Genomic DNA, 18,997 nt, shown 5'->3' with positions numbered 1-18,997 from the left:
GATGAAAAGCTTCTAAAGATGGCGGTATTCAAGGATATTCTGGAATTTATGAAGCGGTTACCTATCCAAAAGGCATTGACAAATCAGCATAGTGTTTTCAGATCTCATATTGAGCGTTTCTGGAAGAATGCTAAATATGATGAAGAAAGTAAAGTGATAACTTCAATTGTTAGCTTAAATGGTGAAGATAAAGAGATCGTCATCACAGAACAACTTGTTCGTGAAGTATTAGATTTTCCGGATGATGAAGATTCACCAACTAAGTTTCCAGAGAGAATGGTTAAGGGATGTATGTTGAGGATGGGATACAATGGTCCGTTGAACAGTGGAAACTATTTGAAAGCATGTTTCTCAAAACCTTACAAATTTTTCATCCATTTAGTGGTTCACGCTCTTAGTCATAGAAAAGGAGGATATGATGTGATGAGAGATTACCAGATGAATATGGTGACTGCGTTAGTGTTGAACAAAAAGTACAATTTTTCAAAATTCATTTTCCATTACATGAAAGAAAACATTACATCAGGCAGTAAAACCTGGATATATCCGAGATTTATACAAATGATGCTTGATCATGCTTATCCGGATCTAGTGTAAGATGAAGATTATGATTTATTGGCGTTGTATCACATGGATAATGAGACGTTAATCATATTATCCAGGTATCACAAAAATTGGCCAGAACCAAAAACAAAGGCATATTTCTTTGGATTCATAAAGAGTGCTAATTATGAAGATCCAGATCCAGTTAATCATCTGAAGTGGAGAAATGATGAAGAGATGAAAGAAAAGAGTTAGCAGAATTCAAGGAAACACGAAATGAGTGGTTTACGAAAAAAGTAAAAGAAAAGAAGAAAAGAGGAGGTAAGAGAACGCCGAAAGTACAAGCAGAAGAAGGATCATCTTCACAACCGAAAAAGAAACGTCAAAAGAAAGGTGTCGAGACAATGCTGGTCGATGAACCAGAGGAAGATGAAACTGAAGCTGATGCTGAAAGAGATCTAGGTCGTTTATCTCCTGAATCTGAACAGTTATTGAAGTCTCTTAATGAAAACTTTGAAGCTGAGACATCAGCTATTGAAGGCAGCTGGTGAGGAAGGTGACATTGAAGAAAAGAGTTCATCCGATTCAGAGGTTGATGAAACTGAACGTTGGAAAAAAGTACTTTCTGATAATGAAAAAGAGAAAGAGGAGTGGAGATGACGATGATGATTTATATGTTCCATCACTAGAGCATGTTCAGGAGGTTCAAACACCACCTTCTGAAGGAAGAAAGAAATCTAATGCAAGGAAACGTGTTGTATCTCCTGCAGTGCGAAAATTAAAAATTAAGCTGAAACCTAAACCTGCATCCGAACCATAACAACCACCACCAAAACCACAAGCTGAACAAAAACCATCACCACCACCATAACATCCATCATCATCACCACCACAACAACCATCTTCACCACATCAACCATCACCACCTCAATCACCACCACAACTTCATATTTATACACCTACACATGAATAACCTGTTATCACCTCACCACATATCGTACAAACACCTCCAACTTCACAACCACCAATTCAAACGACTCCTTGATCGTCTGGATTTAAATATTTTCCACATGTTCCAGAAATATAGCTCTTGAAGACATTGGAGATTTTAACTTTGTAACTGATGATGTTGTAAAGAAGTTACAAAAGAAGGTGGAAGAGGTGTTGGTTGATAAAAAGAAGCTAGAAGATCGTGTGAAGTCTGTTGAATCTGAAAACTCATCTTTGTTGAAAAGAGTTGAAGCTGATCAAGCTGATATTGATATACTAAAGGTTCGAATAGCTGAGTTAGAAGAAGAAAAAGCTCGGAGAGATAAATAGAATGAATACTTCAAGCTAAAGAACAAAGAATTGGAAGCCAACAATGCAAAGAAAGAGCATGAAATGTATATGATGAATAAAGTATTGGAGAATGTAGGATCGTTTTGACGACCAAACGAGTCGTTTAGAAGAGTTCTTAGACAGAATCACAGGAAAAATTCATTGATTCAGTCTTCGTTTAGCTTGTATTCACTTATAACTATCTTGTTTATTGATCTGATAACAATTTATAGCACAGAGACACTTCGGCAGAGCTTCGCTGCCGGAATACACCTTGGTAATTTTGTACCAAATGAAAAGTCAAGACACCTATTTATAGCCTTGGTAATTTCGCATGAACTGTTCATGCGAAATTACAGTTCAAACGGAATTACACATCCAAAATTACCAGTAATTTCGTGCAAAATTACCAGTAATTTCGTGCGAAATTACATGTTAGTAATTTCGTGCGGAATTAGCCACTAGCCTATTTTTGATACTTTTCTCGTATAACGTGCCTTGATCTTTCAAAACTAATCTAAGACTCGAACGAAGACGAAGTCGACAAACGTATGCACCAACAGACTCCCCCTCAGATGTTGACGAGTCTTCAGTGCGAGTCTTCAACATGACGACTCTTCAGTCTTGATCGGTCTGCTTGGATTTGACACTTTATAATCTACTTCAATCTCTATCTTCTCTTTCTCAATATCAACACTTCCCCTTGAATAATGATTCAGGATCTTTCTCTGGCTCTAACCTCGTCAGACTCCCCCTCTCATCAAGCTGGGATCGCTGTCTGGAATTAGCTATCGCCTTGAAATCAAATCCTGACCCAAACTCTGCTCAGCTGTTCTTAGGTTCTGGATTGTATCCTGGCTCTCCATAGCATCAAGATCAGAAACCTGGTTTTTACCTGCATAAATCTCAACCACACTTAAGATAAACAAATTTATCGCTAATAGGCTCTACTCAACCTCTTAAATTCATAACATTCAAATTTTGATTCAAATTAATGAACCATTTGAGCTTCTTAAGATCAAATTTTATTTCAATCAATTTCTCCCAAACCATTTTGTTCATTATGTTTAGCACTTGGAATTTTGAAAACTAGCTCTCCAACATCAGTTGTCGAAAATCTTTTTGTATTTTTCAAAATTTATGCTAAAACACTCTGAAAATCTTTTTGGATTTTTCATGGAATGAACTAAAAGAAATATATACAAACAATATTTTTTAGAGTTTGTGTTAGGGAATTATATCAGCTATTGACAAGTTACAAGTACCGTTAAGCTTTTGATTTCATATTCAGAATTAAACAATTCTCTTAGATTGCCGATATACTGATTCTCTTAAATTTTCACACACATTTCAATCTGTTCAGGATACGCTTTTAATGTTTTAAGATCTTAACATATACGTGTGTACCATCTCAGAATATACTCCCGTATCCAGATCACTATATTCAGTCTTACAGGTGAGTGCACACTAATGATATCTGTTAAGGGGTAAATGCGAAACCGTGAGAGCTCAGCTCAGAACTTCCATTCGTGCAAAGAGATGACGGCTCGACTTTTAGGTGGGTCCCCTTTAGGAGATCTTTTTTCAACAGCACATGATTAACATTTTTTCAATGTGTTATCATTTTTTGTACTGAGGGCTGGCTTTAAAGATTAAAGCAAATGCAAAGTATTATACGAGGACTAGGCTATTGCTCCCGCAAAATCAGAAGTCCTGGTATAGTACCCCAGATATCATCACGTACAAAGACCTAGTATGTCAGAAATAGCGTCTTTCAAACAGGATTTCAGGGGTTACCTATATATCCGAGAGATATTCCCCACGAAATAAGCAAGTTTATGATTTATGTTTATATCCCGATCAAATTTACTAAATGTGTAAAAACCTATCCGCACATCATCAGCGAGACTGCTTAATGCTTTAAAACTTTACATTTCTTTAGCATACTGTAACTGTCTAGCTGATGTACTATCATTTTCCCTTTTTACAACAAAACTCATTTTGAATTTTTCAATGCTTTTGACATTTTTCAAATTTTCGAATTTTTATTTTTTTAAATTTTACTCCCCCTAAAATCAAAATATATTTCAATTTTGATTTTCTGGGAAAATTTGAAAATAACCTGTACAAACTTGACAAACTGATTCGAAACACTTCAATTCGCCATTCACTTGGCATAAACAAGCAGAACTCCCCCTTACAACAAACTATTTTCCCATTATGATTTCAAAACACTTAAGTTTGTTTTAATCAAAATGGTTTTTCCAAAAAAAAAATAGTTTTGTTGTTACCACTTGTAGGGTAGGGGTTTCATCACTTGTTCTTTCAACCACTTGACAAAATTTAACAATTTTAAGATCTACTAACAAATATCACTTGTAGAAAATCAAATACAACTTAATGTCCTTGATTAACCACTTGAGAATCGAAACATCACAGTTACCAACCTGTGAATTTCTCAAGAAAGATGCCGATTCCTACTCCCCAATTACCAACCTGGGAGTTCCGGCAAGTCAGGTTTTTCATTTGAAGAGATCCACCCAAGCCTGACGAACCTTGGGTGTTTTTGAGTTATCATCACTCAATTTCTTTTCAATTTTTGGTTTTAAATTTCCGTTTGACAATGATGGAAAATTTGCATCATCCATTGTCTTAATGGAATTATCACCTTTTACCTAAACATATGGCTCTTCTGGTTTGACGGACCAGATTCATCGCCTGAAAGTGGCTCCTTTGACTTTGACGAGTCAAAATCATTGCCAACAACTGGCTCCTTTGTTTCCGGAGAAACAAATTCATCACCAGGAAGTGAACATTTCTCTTTCTTTGTTTTGTTAATCTTTTGATTAACCACTTTTTCTTTCTTCACTCTCTCTTCTGTCCTCAGATTTGTATCTGATGAGTTCGTTTTACTCGGCTCATCATTCTTTGGAGAGCAAACCGATTTATCAGAACTGTTATCTATTTTTCTGGTTGTATCCGAGGACAAAATCCTTTCCAAATACTCTCGTGCTTTCTTCCTCTTCTTCCTCAGTATGTCTTTCTGCCCTTGTGAAAGCTTCACTTTCTGTTCTTGAACTATCTGTTCTTTGGGCTTTTCATTGACATTGACTAGTTTCTTTGTCATTTTCTGAGATTCAGCCCTCGATCTTTCCTTTGATCTCATTGGGCAATCTCTGGCAATATGACCTTTGATATGGCATTCAAAGCATCTTCTTGTCTCAAAATTCTGACTTTGGCAGTTAACAGCAATGTGTCCTTGATAGCCACACTAGTAACACACTCTGTTATCGTACCATTCACCACTTTCATACCAAATACTCAGATCATAACATTGTTTGGCTTTGTGGTAGTCATCACTCCTCTTGTAAGCTGGATTTTTCTTTTGAGCACTGTGGTCAAACCTGCACCACTTATTACCAACTTTTTGTGAGTTTTGATTTTCCAATTTTGTGGTTTTTTATCACGATTGGATGATCGAACTGATGAGCTTTTATTCTTGTTTTGAACTTTTTATGAATTTTTAACACTTTGTTTTTGTTCTGCATTCTTCTTCAAAGGTTTCTGTGATGAACATTCACCTTTTTCTGTAGATTGCAAAACAGTTTCTTGAAATTTTTCTTTTAACTTCAAAAATATTTTTCTTTTATCATCTTTATCATCAGTTTTCTCATCACAATCTTCACTTTTGACTTTGTCAAAATTTGTGACATTGTCACTTATTGGAACAGAATTGATCGGTTATGGACAAAGATGATTCAGAAATTTTGATGAGGTTACAAAACCTTTCAATTTCTTTTCAATCTCATCAATTTTATTTCTTGCATTCCCAGCTTCATTTTCAAGTTGAGAGATTTTCTCAAGATGAGAATTTATTGCTTTTTCATTTTCAATTTTATTCTTTTCAAGAACAAATTTTTCATTTTTTAAAACTTTTATTTGATCTTGAAATTTTGTTTTATTTTCTTTCAAATTTTTATTTTCAAGTTTTATCCAAAAATCTTCATCTTCTGAAGATTTTATTTTATTTTCAAAAACTTTTTCTTTTTCTTTCAAAATTTTGTTTTCCAATGTCAAACCCTCAACCTCGTTCAAGAGTTTGACATTTTCAAATTCCAATTTTTCACAATTTACGCGCATTTCAAGAATCTGTTTATCATCAGCTTTCTTCTCATCCTTTAAAGCTGAAATTTTTCCAACTTGTTTCTTCTCAACTTGAACACTTTCATCATCACTCTCTTTATCTGATGAATGATTGAAGATAGGGGCTTTTTCTGCAACCTTTCTTTGACACTAGTTCAGGATTCGAAGATCCAAAGTTTTTCAGATTCTTCATTCTTTGAAATTTGCCTTGTCTCTGTCTTGTATGTGCCTGGGCAAAATTTTTGACAAAATCAAGAGGATTCATATTCTCATCCATATAACAACCCCTTTTAATGTCATACTTCATGTTATATTTTGTAGCAAGACACACATTAACTCTTCTTCTCATTTCAATTATCATATCCAAACTTATTTTCTCTAAATCCTTTTCTATATCATTTATCAACAACTTCTTTTTCTTTTCATTTTCATACTTATGATTTTCAAGTTTACTGATGAACCTATTTAGAGATAATTTTGAAAAACTAGAATCCTTTTTTAGGTTTTTCCAAAATTCATCCCATTCTGCAGGTAAGGCATCTGCAAACTTTGTGATCTTTTCAGCATCTGATATTTTTATCTCGTATTCTTTTAGATATTCAATTAAGAGTCCATATCGTTTTGCTAACTCATCCAGCTTTTCATTTTCCTTACACAAAAAATATTCAAATTTTTTAACCCAAACACTCTTTTTCACATCTCTATAACTATTATCCAAATACCCTCGATACCAATTATTATAACTTTCAAGATCATGATTTTCCTTTTCATCATACATTTTGAACACAATTTAATCAATTTGACAAGTTTCACACGAACTGAAACTTTCAAACGAAATTCTTCTACAAACGAAATATCCTCAAGCGAAATTATCAGGTTCAAACGAAATCACAACAAGACAGCTTCACACGAAATTAGTTTCAAACGAAATTAGGTTTTTCATACGAAATAGGTAATTTCGTGTGAAATAACCAAACGAAATACTGTTTCAAGCGAAATCAGCTAATTTCGTATGAACTTTTAAGCGAAATTACGAGGTTTCAAACGAAATATGTAATTTCGTATGAAATTAAGTAACTTTTTCAAACGGAATTACAACCTGTAACGAAATAGTGTAATTTCGTGCGAAATTAGACCCTTATTTCGTGCGAACTTATGCTGATGTCATCATTTTCGATCTGTGTTTCAAGCGAAATTACTGATTTTATCAATTTTAGATTAAATTAAGGTCCAAATCTTTCAAGGATTCGTTAAAACACTGTTTCGCATGACATGTTTGAAATTCAATCCATTTTAACCGTAAGAACTTGATTAATTTTGAAAAGAAGGTGTAGAAATCAGAATTTTCAGCGAAAACGAGCTAAACGGTAAGAACTCTTCCTCCTGTGCTCTGATACCATTTGTTGGTGCATACGTCTGTCGACTTCATCTTCGTTTGAGTCGTAGATTAGTTTTGAAAGATCAAGGCACGTTATACGAGAAAAGTATCAAAAATAGGCTAGTGGCTAATTCTGCACGAAATTACCAACAGGTAATTTCGCACGAAATTACCAACAGGTAATTTCGCACGAAATTACCAACAGGTAATTTCGCACGAAATTACTGGTAATTTCGCTTGGATGTGTAATTCCGTTTGAACTGTAATTTCGCACGAACAGTTCATGCAAAATTACCTAGGCTATAAATAGGTGTCTTGACTTTTCATTTGGTACGAAATTACCAAGGTGTATTCCGGCAGCGAAGCTCTGCCGAAGTGTCTTCGTGCTGTAAATTGTTATCAAATCAATAAACAAGACAGTTATAAGTGAATACAAGCTAAACAAAGACCGAATCAATGAATTCCGCCTCTGATTCTGTCTAAGAACTCTTCTGAACGACTCGTTTGGTCGTCAAAACAATCCTACATGTGGTATCAGAGCTCAGGAGGAGGAGTTTTAGCAAATTCAGCCTGATTTCATCTTATTTTCTAACTTCTACACCTTCTTTTCTGAATTGAACAAGTTTTAACAGTTAAAATGGTTTGAATTTCACACTTTATAAGCGAAATTGTGTTTTAACAAACCCTTGAAAGAATTGGACCTAAAATCAAGCTAAAACCTGATCAATTTGACAAAAGTTTTACCGAAATGATGACATCAGCATAATTTCGTGTGGAATTACATTCTAATTTCGCACGAAATTACTTTTTGGGGTTAATTTCGTTTGAAATTACACCTAATTTCGCGTGGAATCGTAATTTCGTTTGAGTGATTCCATACGAAATTATAATCTCGCTTCAAAAGATTAATTTCGTTTGAACTGGTGTATAATTTCGTACGAAATTAAGTTTCGTTTGTTCGGTACACACAAAATTACTAATTCGTTTGAAATACTAATTTCGTTTGTGTTGTAATTTCGTTTGAAGTTGTTGTGCAGGTAATTTCGCTTGAACAAGGTATTTCGCTTGTGAAGATAATTTCGCTTGAAGTAATTCCGTTTGAAAGACTTAATTTCGTTTGAAAGTGTATGTCTTGATAAACTTGTTACCGAGTCATGGAAGAAGAATTCTAAAACGCATTTGCCACATCCCCGACTACTCCGGCTGCCATTGCTCAAAGCATGAACATGGAAAATGAAACCGGAACAATGCAAAAACCCCCTAAACTAATGAGCATTAAGGAGTATTATGGTTGGAAAGATCGGTTTGAAAACTGGGTTCAAGCTAACAATTTGAGATCTTGGGAGTGTGTTGAGAAAAAGTATGTGCTACCACGTACTGAGTTGGGAGTAGATAAAAAGATTTTTGAGTTTACATGAGATATGTACAAAGCAGAGAAGATGATGATCAGTTTACTTCAGCAAGCTATTAAAGAAGACATCTTCATATTGCTTTAGCATGATAAAACTTCACGATCTATTTGGGAAGCACTTAGAATAAAGTTTGAGGGAAGTGAGAAGTTGATTAAGAGTAAAAAGGCACTGCTTAAGAAAGAATTTGATCTTTTCACAAGTCTGCCAGGAGAAGCTACAAAGAAGTTGATTGAAAGATATTGCCACTTAGTGCGTTCAATGTCTTTGTTAAGTATCAATAAAGAACGAGAGGAATGGGTCGATAAATTGGCTGATGCTTTACCTCAGAAAGAATGGGGTACATTTTTGATGATTTTAAAGAATACTGGAGAATATGATGGTTTGACAATTTCTCAGTTTATTGAAAAGATTGAAGGACAAGATCTGGAATAGCAAAAGATTGCAAGAATGAACAATCCAAGTGCACAACAAGATGTTAAGATGTACTTCAAAGGGAGTGTTCAGAATGTTGAAGCAAGTTCCAAAATTCAAACTGCTTTCAGTGCAGAAAACACATCCGGATCAAACAATCAAAGTCCAAACAGTAGTAGTGGATTCTCTTCATACCTGAATGTTAATCCAAATGTTTCAGCTTCAAGCTTTCAGTCTCAAGTGGTCATCAGAATTTTTTTAAAATGTTAAATCATTCTGGATAAATATCTGCATTTGATATAAATTTGTCAAATTTTAGATTTGTGAAATTTATTGTGAGGTAGAGAATGTGCAGGATAGCCAGGTTTCAAATCCTGATTCTGAGTGATAGAGAGCCAGGTTCCGATACCTGAGGACTCTGTGTTTTCAAAAAGCCAGACTGCGATCCCAGCATATCTAAAGGGGGAGTCTGAAGTCATCCGAGGAGAGATTATTTGTTGGTGCTGAAGAAAAGAGAAAAGAGAAGATTGAAGAAGTTTTACACTGTCAGATACTTCAGAGAGTACAAACAGACTGATAAAGACTGAAGACGTTGAAGACTCGACACTTCAGACTCGTCAACATCCGAGGGGGAGTCTGTTGGTGCATACGTCTGTCGACTTCGTCTTGTATCGAGTCTTGTATGTACATAGATAGATCAGGGCTCGTAAATCAAGAAAACATATAATTTCGCATGAATAGGTAATTTCGCATGAAATCATGAACTTGTAATTCCACACGAAATCACCTTGTAATTTCGCATGAAATTATAATTTCGTTTAAAATGTGATTCCGTTTGAAAGTTCATGCGAAATTAGGAAGCCTATAAACAGTAGCCCTGTAATTTCGTTTGATTCATTCATGTATGTGTGTTTCCGGAGACGAAGTGCTGCCGAAGTGTCGTTACGCTGTAAAACTTTGTCAGATTAATCAGAAAGACATTTAAAGTGAATATCTAGCTAAACCTAACTTGATATGTCTGTTTCCGCCTTTCATATTGAGTAGAATGCCTCTGAACGACTCGTTTTGGTCGGTAAAACGATCCTACAAGACTTCAACAACTTTCTCAACTTCAATCACCTTCTCAGCTTCAACCGTCTTTTCAGCAACTCTAATTTCTTCATTTTGTTCAGTCTTTTCTTTTTGAGTAACACTCTCACATTTCTTCTTTTTCTGCTCGTCTGTCCTTTAGCTTCTCCAAGCGCTCTGCAAAATAAAATTGAAAACTTTCAGGAGATAAATGAGTTTTTGCAATATTAATATGCATTTCTTCCTCATCATCACTACTGTCATCAGTTGGAGATTGATCAAAAATTATTGTCTTTTCTGAACTATCATCTGAAAAACCAGAATCAGATGGTGATTGATCAAAAACTGTTGTTCTTTCTGAACTTTCATCTGATGAAACAAATTCTTCTTCTTGACTTGTATCATTACTATCAAACACTTTCATCCATTCTGTCAGCAAATCAGACTCTTGAATGACTTGTGCAATGAGAGCTACAACTTTTGAATCAGGTGGAATATATTTGTCCCAGCTGAACCCTTCTGCCACTTTTTCATCATCTTGATCAATGATACCATAATAAGCTTTCTTATTTGCATCTTCGATCATTTTGGCATGAGCAGTTTGTGGTTCCTTTTGTTGATGCGGTTGATGAGCAACCTGTTGATATATGGCTTTCCGATAGTAATCATCTTTTCCAAACGGATTCTTTGCTCCACTTGCTTCTTGATTTTTGCATTCTCTCTTAAAATGTCCTTTCTTCGTGCATCGAAAACAAGTAACTTTAGATTTATCAAAACCCAAAGTAGAAACATTTGCATCCAGAAAATCATTTCATCCTGTAATCATTTTAAATTTTTCAGCTCTGCTCAAAACACTTGCTAAGCACCACTTTATATCCATGAGCTGCATCTCTTCAGCATCAATCTGATCGTAATCCTCTTTCGTCAGCATAGGATTTCTGATTCTTCCTGCAACCAATCCCTCATAAGATTCCAGCACAGTAGCAAGTAGCTTCATGTGATCTTTAGCAACTTCTTCGGAAATGTCACACCCCAACCGATGGCGGAAACATCGAGATGAGACGTACAAACTGTTCAAAGACATCATAACACTAGTTGTGACAATAATTAAAGTTTATTTCATTGATATTCATAAGTTTCATACAATACATGGAAATGAAAAAGTACATAACATAGATTGTAAATTTAAATAGTTGATGGGTTTCTAAGCCATCCTAGCCTTTTCTTGTTTTCTTGAATCCTCAGCCTGCAGTATGCATTTAAAATACAATCAACAAATAATTGCTGGCGAGTATACAGGTTTGAATATAGCATAATAGAGTTAATAGTTTATCAAATCTAATCCATGTGAACAACTGATATTCAATTAACTGTCATACTCGTAACGATGAAATCCACATGTCCAAACCATAGTTACGCAATTAACATAGCCTAACCCTCGAAAGGGTGGTAATAGAGTTAATAGATTAAACCTAACAATACCCGTATATACGGGAGGGGCGTTACAACCTACAGCGCTGCCATTGATAGGGGAGGCTTGCAAAGTTAATGAACATGTAGCCATAGATGTTAACATCAGCACAACATAGATAATCAATGATCAAGTAGTTTCACAATAGTATGGATAGATTGTGCAATGAAAGTGTTTATCATTGTGTTTTTGATAAGGAAATGCATACTACACCCAAACGTGTAAAAAGAAAATGGGTCAAGTATACTCACCTTAGGTTGCGTTGCGTATATTGGAAAAAGATAATAGAATCAGGGATTTTCCAAGAAGATCGTGCACAAGAGAATTACCCTATTAGGTTGGAAGGATTTTGTTAAATATTGGGAATTTTGGGAATTATAATATGACAATTAAATAGGTAAAATAAATACTAATCTTACCAAAACATCACAAATAGAATTTCCAAAATGTTGGATTAAATAAATAAAAATTTAAATATGTATACAATTATTTTAAATTAACAATTTAAAATAAATACCTAACTTTAGTTAACAATTCTATAAATAATAAACTTATTTATAAAATTCTAGTTATATTGAAATAAGATAATAAATCTGAAAAAAATAAATTAACATTCTAATTTAATAAGTATATAATAACAACAATTCTAGTTATAAATAATTTCTGATTAAATAAATAACACAAATAATAATTCTGACTTATTTATTAATAATTCTGAAATATATATATATATATATATAATTCTGAAAATAATAAATAGAAATTCTGAAATAATAAACATAAATTCTGAAGTAATAAATCTGAAAATAATTCAGATTTAAATATAAATTCTGAAATAATAAAAACTGTTTTTAAATAAATAATAGTTATAAATCTGATTTAAATAAATAAGAAGTAAAATTCTGAAACAAGTAATATAAATTCTGATTATAAACAAATTCTGATATTTAAATAAAAATTCTGATTATTTTAAATAATAATTCTGTTTTAACAATAATAATTCTGGAATAATAATTATAGATTCTGAAATTATAAAACTGATTTATTAAATTAATTAATAAATCAGAAAATAATATATAGGTTTATAAAATTCTGATTTTATAAATACTTCTGATTTAATTAATAATCAGAAAAAAATATATCTGATTATATGTATTTATATACTATAATTCTGATTTATATAATAATAATAATAATAATAATAATAATAATAATAATAATATTAATAAAAATATAACTGAATAATCAAAAGATAAACGAAAATAAAAGAATAATTGAATCGGAAGGTTACCGGTCGGAGACGGGTAGGTGGTGGCCGGAGGCGGTGATGACGGTGGTCCGGTGGTGGTGAGCTCCGGTGAGGCGTGTACGGGTTCTGGCGAGTCGAGTGGTTTCGAGTCGGTGTTTCGGTTCTGTTTTATTTCGGTTTTAATGAACGAGTGAAAGGGATCGAATGAAGAAAAGATAGCCGGATATATATAGGTGAGTGGAGGTGATCGGTTACGGGAAAACAGAGCATGAATGGTCACCGGTTCCGGTTAAACAACCAAAGGCCGGAGAAGACATACGGTTTTGAGCGGTTATTTTGATTCAAATTCAGCATTTAATTACATGTTAAATGTAATTGGATCTCAAACTTATCACCAGTCCAAGACCCAGCCCAGCTGGTTGTGTGCGCGTTTGTTGAGTGAAGGGTCGCGGGTTCGAATCCTGTTTGATGCATTTAAACCACCTTTTTGTTATTAATTAGCCTGACTAACTGGGTTAGCCACTAACTGAGTTTTCTGACTCAGTTAGTGCTGCCCTTTAGTAAACTTAACCTGGTTAGTCTTATTTAACCGGTTTTCACCAACGGGGTTAGATTCGCTAACGGAAATGCTTAAAAATCAATAAAAATTTAGAAAATAATTATTTATTTAATTTAAATTGTTATTTTATTCATTTAAAATAATAATAAAATAATAGAATAATCAAATTTAACCCAAACTTCAATATTTTTACGGAATTAGCGTATAAATTCCCAATTTTTGTACGTTTTAGGGTAATCTCTTGGCAACGATGAATTAAAGAGTCGAAATTAAGATGGAGTTCCTCTGTTTTTACGTGTTTAACATAGTTTCAACGTGTTTAACATAGTTTCAACGTGTTTAACATAGTTTCAACGTGTTTAACATAGTTTCATAGTTTCAATGATTCATAGTATTCAAACACAAAATATGGATAAAATCATGCAATTTCATTATGACTTCAAGTCTCGAGTACAAGTTTGGAATTAGAATCAAGTACGACAAAGGTACAACTTACAAAAATAGAAAGTACAAGTAGACTTTCCAAAAATGGAAAGTTTGAAAATACGAAATGTTACAGTCTCCCCTACTTTAGGAGATTTCGTCCTCGAAATCTAAGAGGAAGACTGTTGAAAAGATGGCATCCAAGGATTCCACAGAGGGAATAGATGAAACTTGGTTGTGAATGGGAGTCATATCAAAGACATGGAATAATAGAGAATAGTGGGAGTATGGAAGTGAACGATTGACTCTAAGTGGATGCAAGTATAAGAATGGCATAAGTATTGGATATACAAAAGTTGCGTAGTAAGAATGGAGTTTCGTCTTGGATAATCGGACATAATGCGTTTGTAAGTTGTTTAAAGTTTGCATTAGGTCAAAAAGGTGTGCAAAACACTGAATTTCTCATGGCACGTTTCACGAAAGTTTGGTAACGTGGTGAAAACACTTATATATAGGATGTACCAGCGGTGTATCCACCATGTTTTGACCATGTTACGTCCGTTTCGTTATTCGTGTCATGTTACGTTCCATGTCTTACCATACACAGTAGTACACTCTATGGTTCTCATGCGCTTATTACTATAATCCCGTGTGCACCCGCGATTATACCAATCGTCGCATGATCCGCATAGCTTGTACTAATTTGCGTATGAATCAAGGTATACATAAATTTTGAAAATAAGATTGTGTGCGTATAAAAATGTAACATGTAAGCATGTTCGCGTTCCAAATAGTATAAGACTAACGTAAACGAATCCTTCGGGTTTCGCCCGTGTACATGTGCGAATGTATAAATTTTGAGTAAAAAGCATGAGCATAGTATAAGTTTAAATTTGAACACGCACGTGAGCATAAACATAAAACGCATGCCAGGAGTGTGAGCAAAAGTATAAGCATAACGTGTATTAAAATGAGCATAAATGTGAGCACAATTTGAGCACAAACGAATGACGTGAGTATGGACAAAATTCGTATAAATGAGAGTACAACAAAAGTACGAGTATAACATAAATCGTATAAATGAGAGTATGAACACAAGTACGAGTGTGAATACGAGTATAAATATGAGTATAAACATAAGATGCATGAGTATGGTTGTAAATGTGAAAATTAAGTGTAAAACATGAATGTTTAAGTACGAATGGGATGTATGAGTGTATATATATATATATATATATATATATATATATATATATGAGTGTAAACGTGATCGTATAAGTACAAGTACAAGTATGTTGTTGCGACTATGAGTATAAATATGAGTACAAGCGTAAGCATACGAACGTATTGTGGGGAGTACGTGTGTAAATATGAGTCAAAGTATAGACACGAAACGTATCGTGGTAGTTATGAGTATATAAATACGAGGATCATAACAGACGTGAGAATGTGTCTGAATATAAATACAAGTATAAACATAGCGGTATAAGCGTATACGCAAATTGCATACGTATGAATGTGTATATGATTATAAGTAAAACGAAGGTGTATGAATATGAGTTTAAGTATCACGTAAATGTATAATTGTGAGTGTGTGTATAAACGTAAAACGTATGAGTTTTGAATCGTGAGTATAACATAAATGCGTAAGTGTGAACATAAGTGAAAGCATAAAATGTATAAGTATGGACGTAGGGATTAATGATTTTGTTTATAATATAAAATTAAAATACATGAGTTTATGCGCATAAAAGGTTTAAAGTTTTGAATATGAAAGGAAAAAGAGAACGAGTGACACGCGTGAGATTGTTGTGAGATATTGACTAAAACGTGTAAAATGATATACATATATAGTTGTCTGTGCAAAACGTGAAGTTAAATTAGATTGAGTTGTCAGGAATGTAGAATCTAGTTTGTGAATTGTAAAGAGAATATAAAGGAAAACATCTTTTGATTATGCGAAAGGATACTTTGTAAAAGAATGGAAGTGCTATTATGGTTTTAAAAAAAAAAAATTTTCATAGCTGAAAATTTGTCGTCCTTATAAAGTTTCCTTGCCCACGCGTTTTGAATTTAATTAACGTATCAAGCGAGGTTTTGAAAAGTTCTTCGAATTAAAAAGTTTGCATCGTTTTAAGAAGTTTTTTTTTTTGTATTACTAACTTCGAAGTTTACAGATTCTAGTGAAAAGGTTTAACCTTAGGAAAAGGAATTTTGGTATATGAACCTGGTGATCGTGAAAGGTGTCCTTAAATAAATGTTTTTGTTGATCTTGAAAAGAGTTTTGATAACTGATCGGATAATATTTGTAATATTCTGTATGAAAAGTTGGTTTGATTCTCAATTGGAAATTTAGAATTCTTTAGTATAGTGATGCGAGATGAGTGCGTTTTAGTAATTACGTGGAATACGAAATTTTGTGGGCAATAGATTTATTAAACTGATTAGGGTGACAGTAGTATTTTGTGAAATTTTTGAAATCGAGGAATACGCGTTTTTGGTAACATTGAAAATTTTTGTGTATGCGAGCGATGTGAAAATAGATTATAGAATAGGAGATACGTCTAAATAAATGAAGCATTTTGAAATACATGATAAATGGTTTAGGTATAAACATGATCGTGTTTACGCAATATAATCTATTAAAGAAAGTATTGGTAACGATCACCTAGGTAAGGGAATCACCCCAAATCCGTTGGTGAGGTCGTTGCAAGATGAGAAAAGAAGCGAAGTTAATCGTCAAGGTAAGGAAATCACTCCTATCTCGATGATATGTCTTCACTCGTTGTTACGAAAGTGTAATTAAAATTAAGTGAAATTATGCATGCTAATGATGTATAATCGTATGATGTATGCGCAAAAGTGAAATCCTAAAAATGGTTCAAAATTGACAAGGAAGAGTTTCATCATAAAAGATCGAAGATAATAAAGTGTACATCTGATAAAAAGGAACTTGGATTTTCTGGGAGAGTGAGAGTACTGACGAGATGATGACATCTAGAAATTCAAAACAAGAAATGGATGAGACTTTAATCATAATGTTTGTATTTAGAAAATTTGATTTCGTGAATGCATCACATAGCACATAGTGTTTCACATGATTCAGCAAATAGTTTCACATAGTTTAACATAGTATTACACATAGAATGATGTTTCACATAGAATAATGAAAGCAATATAAATTTAGGTTGTTCACGAAAGAGAGTAGTTATTAATTGTTTTGGATTGCGATAATAACGTGCTTCGTGTTCCCAAATTTGAATTGAAGATAACGCTCAAATATAAATCACATGATAATTGAGATAGCATAAAAAGAGATTTTATCAATAAATATGGAGTGTCACGGAACGTAACATAGACTATTCCAAAGTGAATCGAAGTCCTTTTCGAATTAAGGAAACGTGCTTTGGCCTAATAGACAAACATTCTCATCGAGGAGCGACTAACGATGTTTGTCCTTCCAGTTACTACACGTCCTTAATCGATTGGGTAAATCGAAACTTTGGCGAGATCGAAAATCAAGGAATGGGACTAGTTAACAAGATGCGAGTTTCACCTCTAACTTGATAACATCGTACCCTAACGTGGTTAGTACCCATCCAAAGATGAGGGTCCACTAGATTAGGAAATGGAAAACTCCCATCAAGATTTGGATATCACTCCTAACTTGAGGGTAGATTTCGTGCAAAATCAAAGTATAGCTGAGTAAAAATCATCACCAAGTGTGGGAATCACCCCTATCTTGATGAATCATTTCGATTGTGTTATAAGAGTGTCTTCAAAGCTTCCAAGTGTGTATTGTGTTAGCCTTAGGAAAGGCTTGTATATTAGAAGTCCAAAAGAATAGAGAGAAGCAAAGAAGAAAGCAAAGGATAATGTCTTTAACAGCAAGTAAATGAGAAAGCTCTTAAACTATAGACTAGGTAAAGCAAGGCAATCCTAATTCCCTATAGTTATGGCTCTGATACCAATATGTCACACCCCAACCGATGGCGGAAACATCGAGATGAGACGTACAAACTGTTCAAAGACATCATAACACTAGTTGTGACAATAATTAAAGTTTATTTCATTGATATTCATAAGTTTCATACAATACATGGAAATGAAAAAGTACATAACATAGATTGTAAATTTAAATAGTTGATGGGTTTCTAAGCCATCCTAGCCTTTTCTTGTTTTCTTGAATCCTCAGCCTGCAGTATGCATTTAAAATACAATCAACAAATAATTGCTGGCGAGTATACAGGTTTGAATATAGCATAATAGAGTTAATAGTTTATCAAATCTAATCCATGTGAACAACTGATATTCAATTAACTGTCATACTCGTAACGATGAAATCCACATGTCCAAACCATAGTTACGCAATTAACATAGCCTAACCCTCGAAAGGGTGGTAATAGAGTTAATAGATTAAACCTAACAATACCCGTATATACGGGAGGGGCGTTACAACCTACAGCGCTGCCATTGATAGGGGAGGCTTGCAAAGTTAATGAACATGTAGCCATAGATGTTAACATCAGCACAACATAGATAATCAATGATCAAGTAGTTTCACAATAGTATGGATAGATTGTGCAATGAAAGTGTTTATCATTGTGTTTTTGATAAGGAAATGCATACTACACCCAAACGTGTAAAAAGAAAATGGGTCAAGTATACTCACCTTAGGTTGCGTTGTGTATATTGGAAAAAGATAATAGAATCAGGGATTTTCCAAGAAGATCGTGCACAAGAGAATTACCCTATTAGGTTGGAAGGATTTTGTTAAATATTGGGAATTTTGGGAATTATAATATGACAATTAAATAGGTAAAATAAATACTAATCTTACCAAAACATCACAAATAGAATTTCCAAAATGTTGGATTAAATAAATAAAAATTTAAATATGTATACAATTATTTTAAATTAACAATTTAAAATAAATACCTAACTTTAGTTAACAATTCTATAAATAATAAACTTATTTATAAAATTCTAGTTATATTGAAATAAGATAATAAATCTGAAA

Source organism: Helianthus annuus, chromosome 5 (assembly GCF_002127325.2).
Source record: "Helianthus annuus cultivar XRQ/B chromosome 5, HanXRQr2.0-SUNRISE, whole genome shotgun sequence".
In the NCBI taxonomy this organism is placed as follows: Eukaryota; Viridiplantae; Streptophyta; class Magnoliopsida; order Asterales; family Asteraceae; genus Helianthus; species Helianthus annuus.
Note: the sequence above shows the minus strand (reverse complement) of the source record.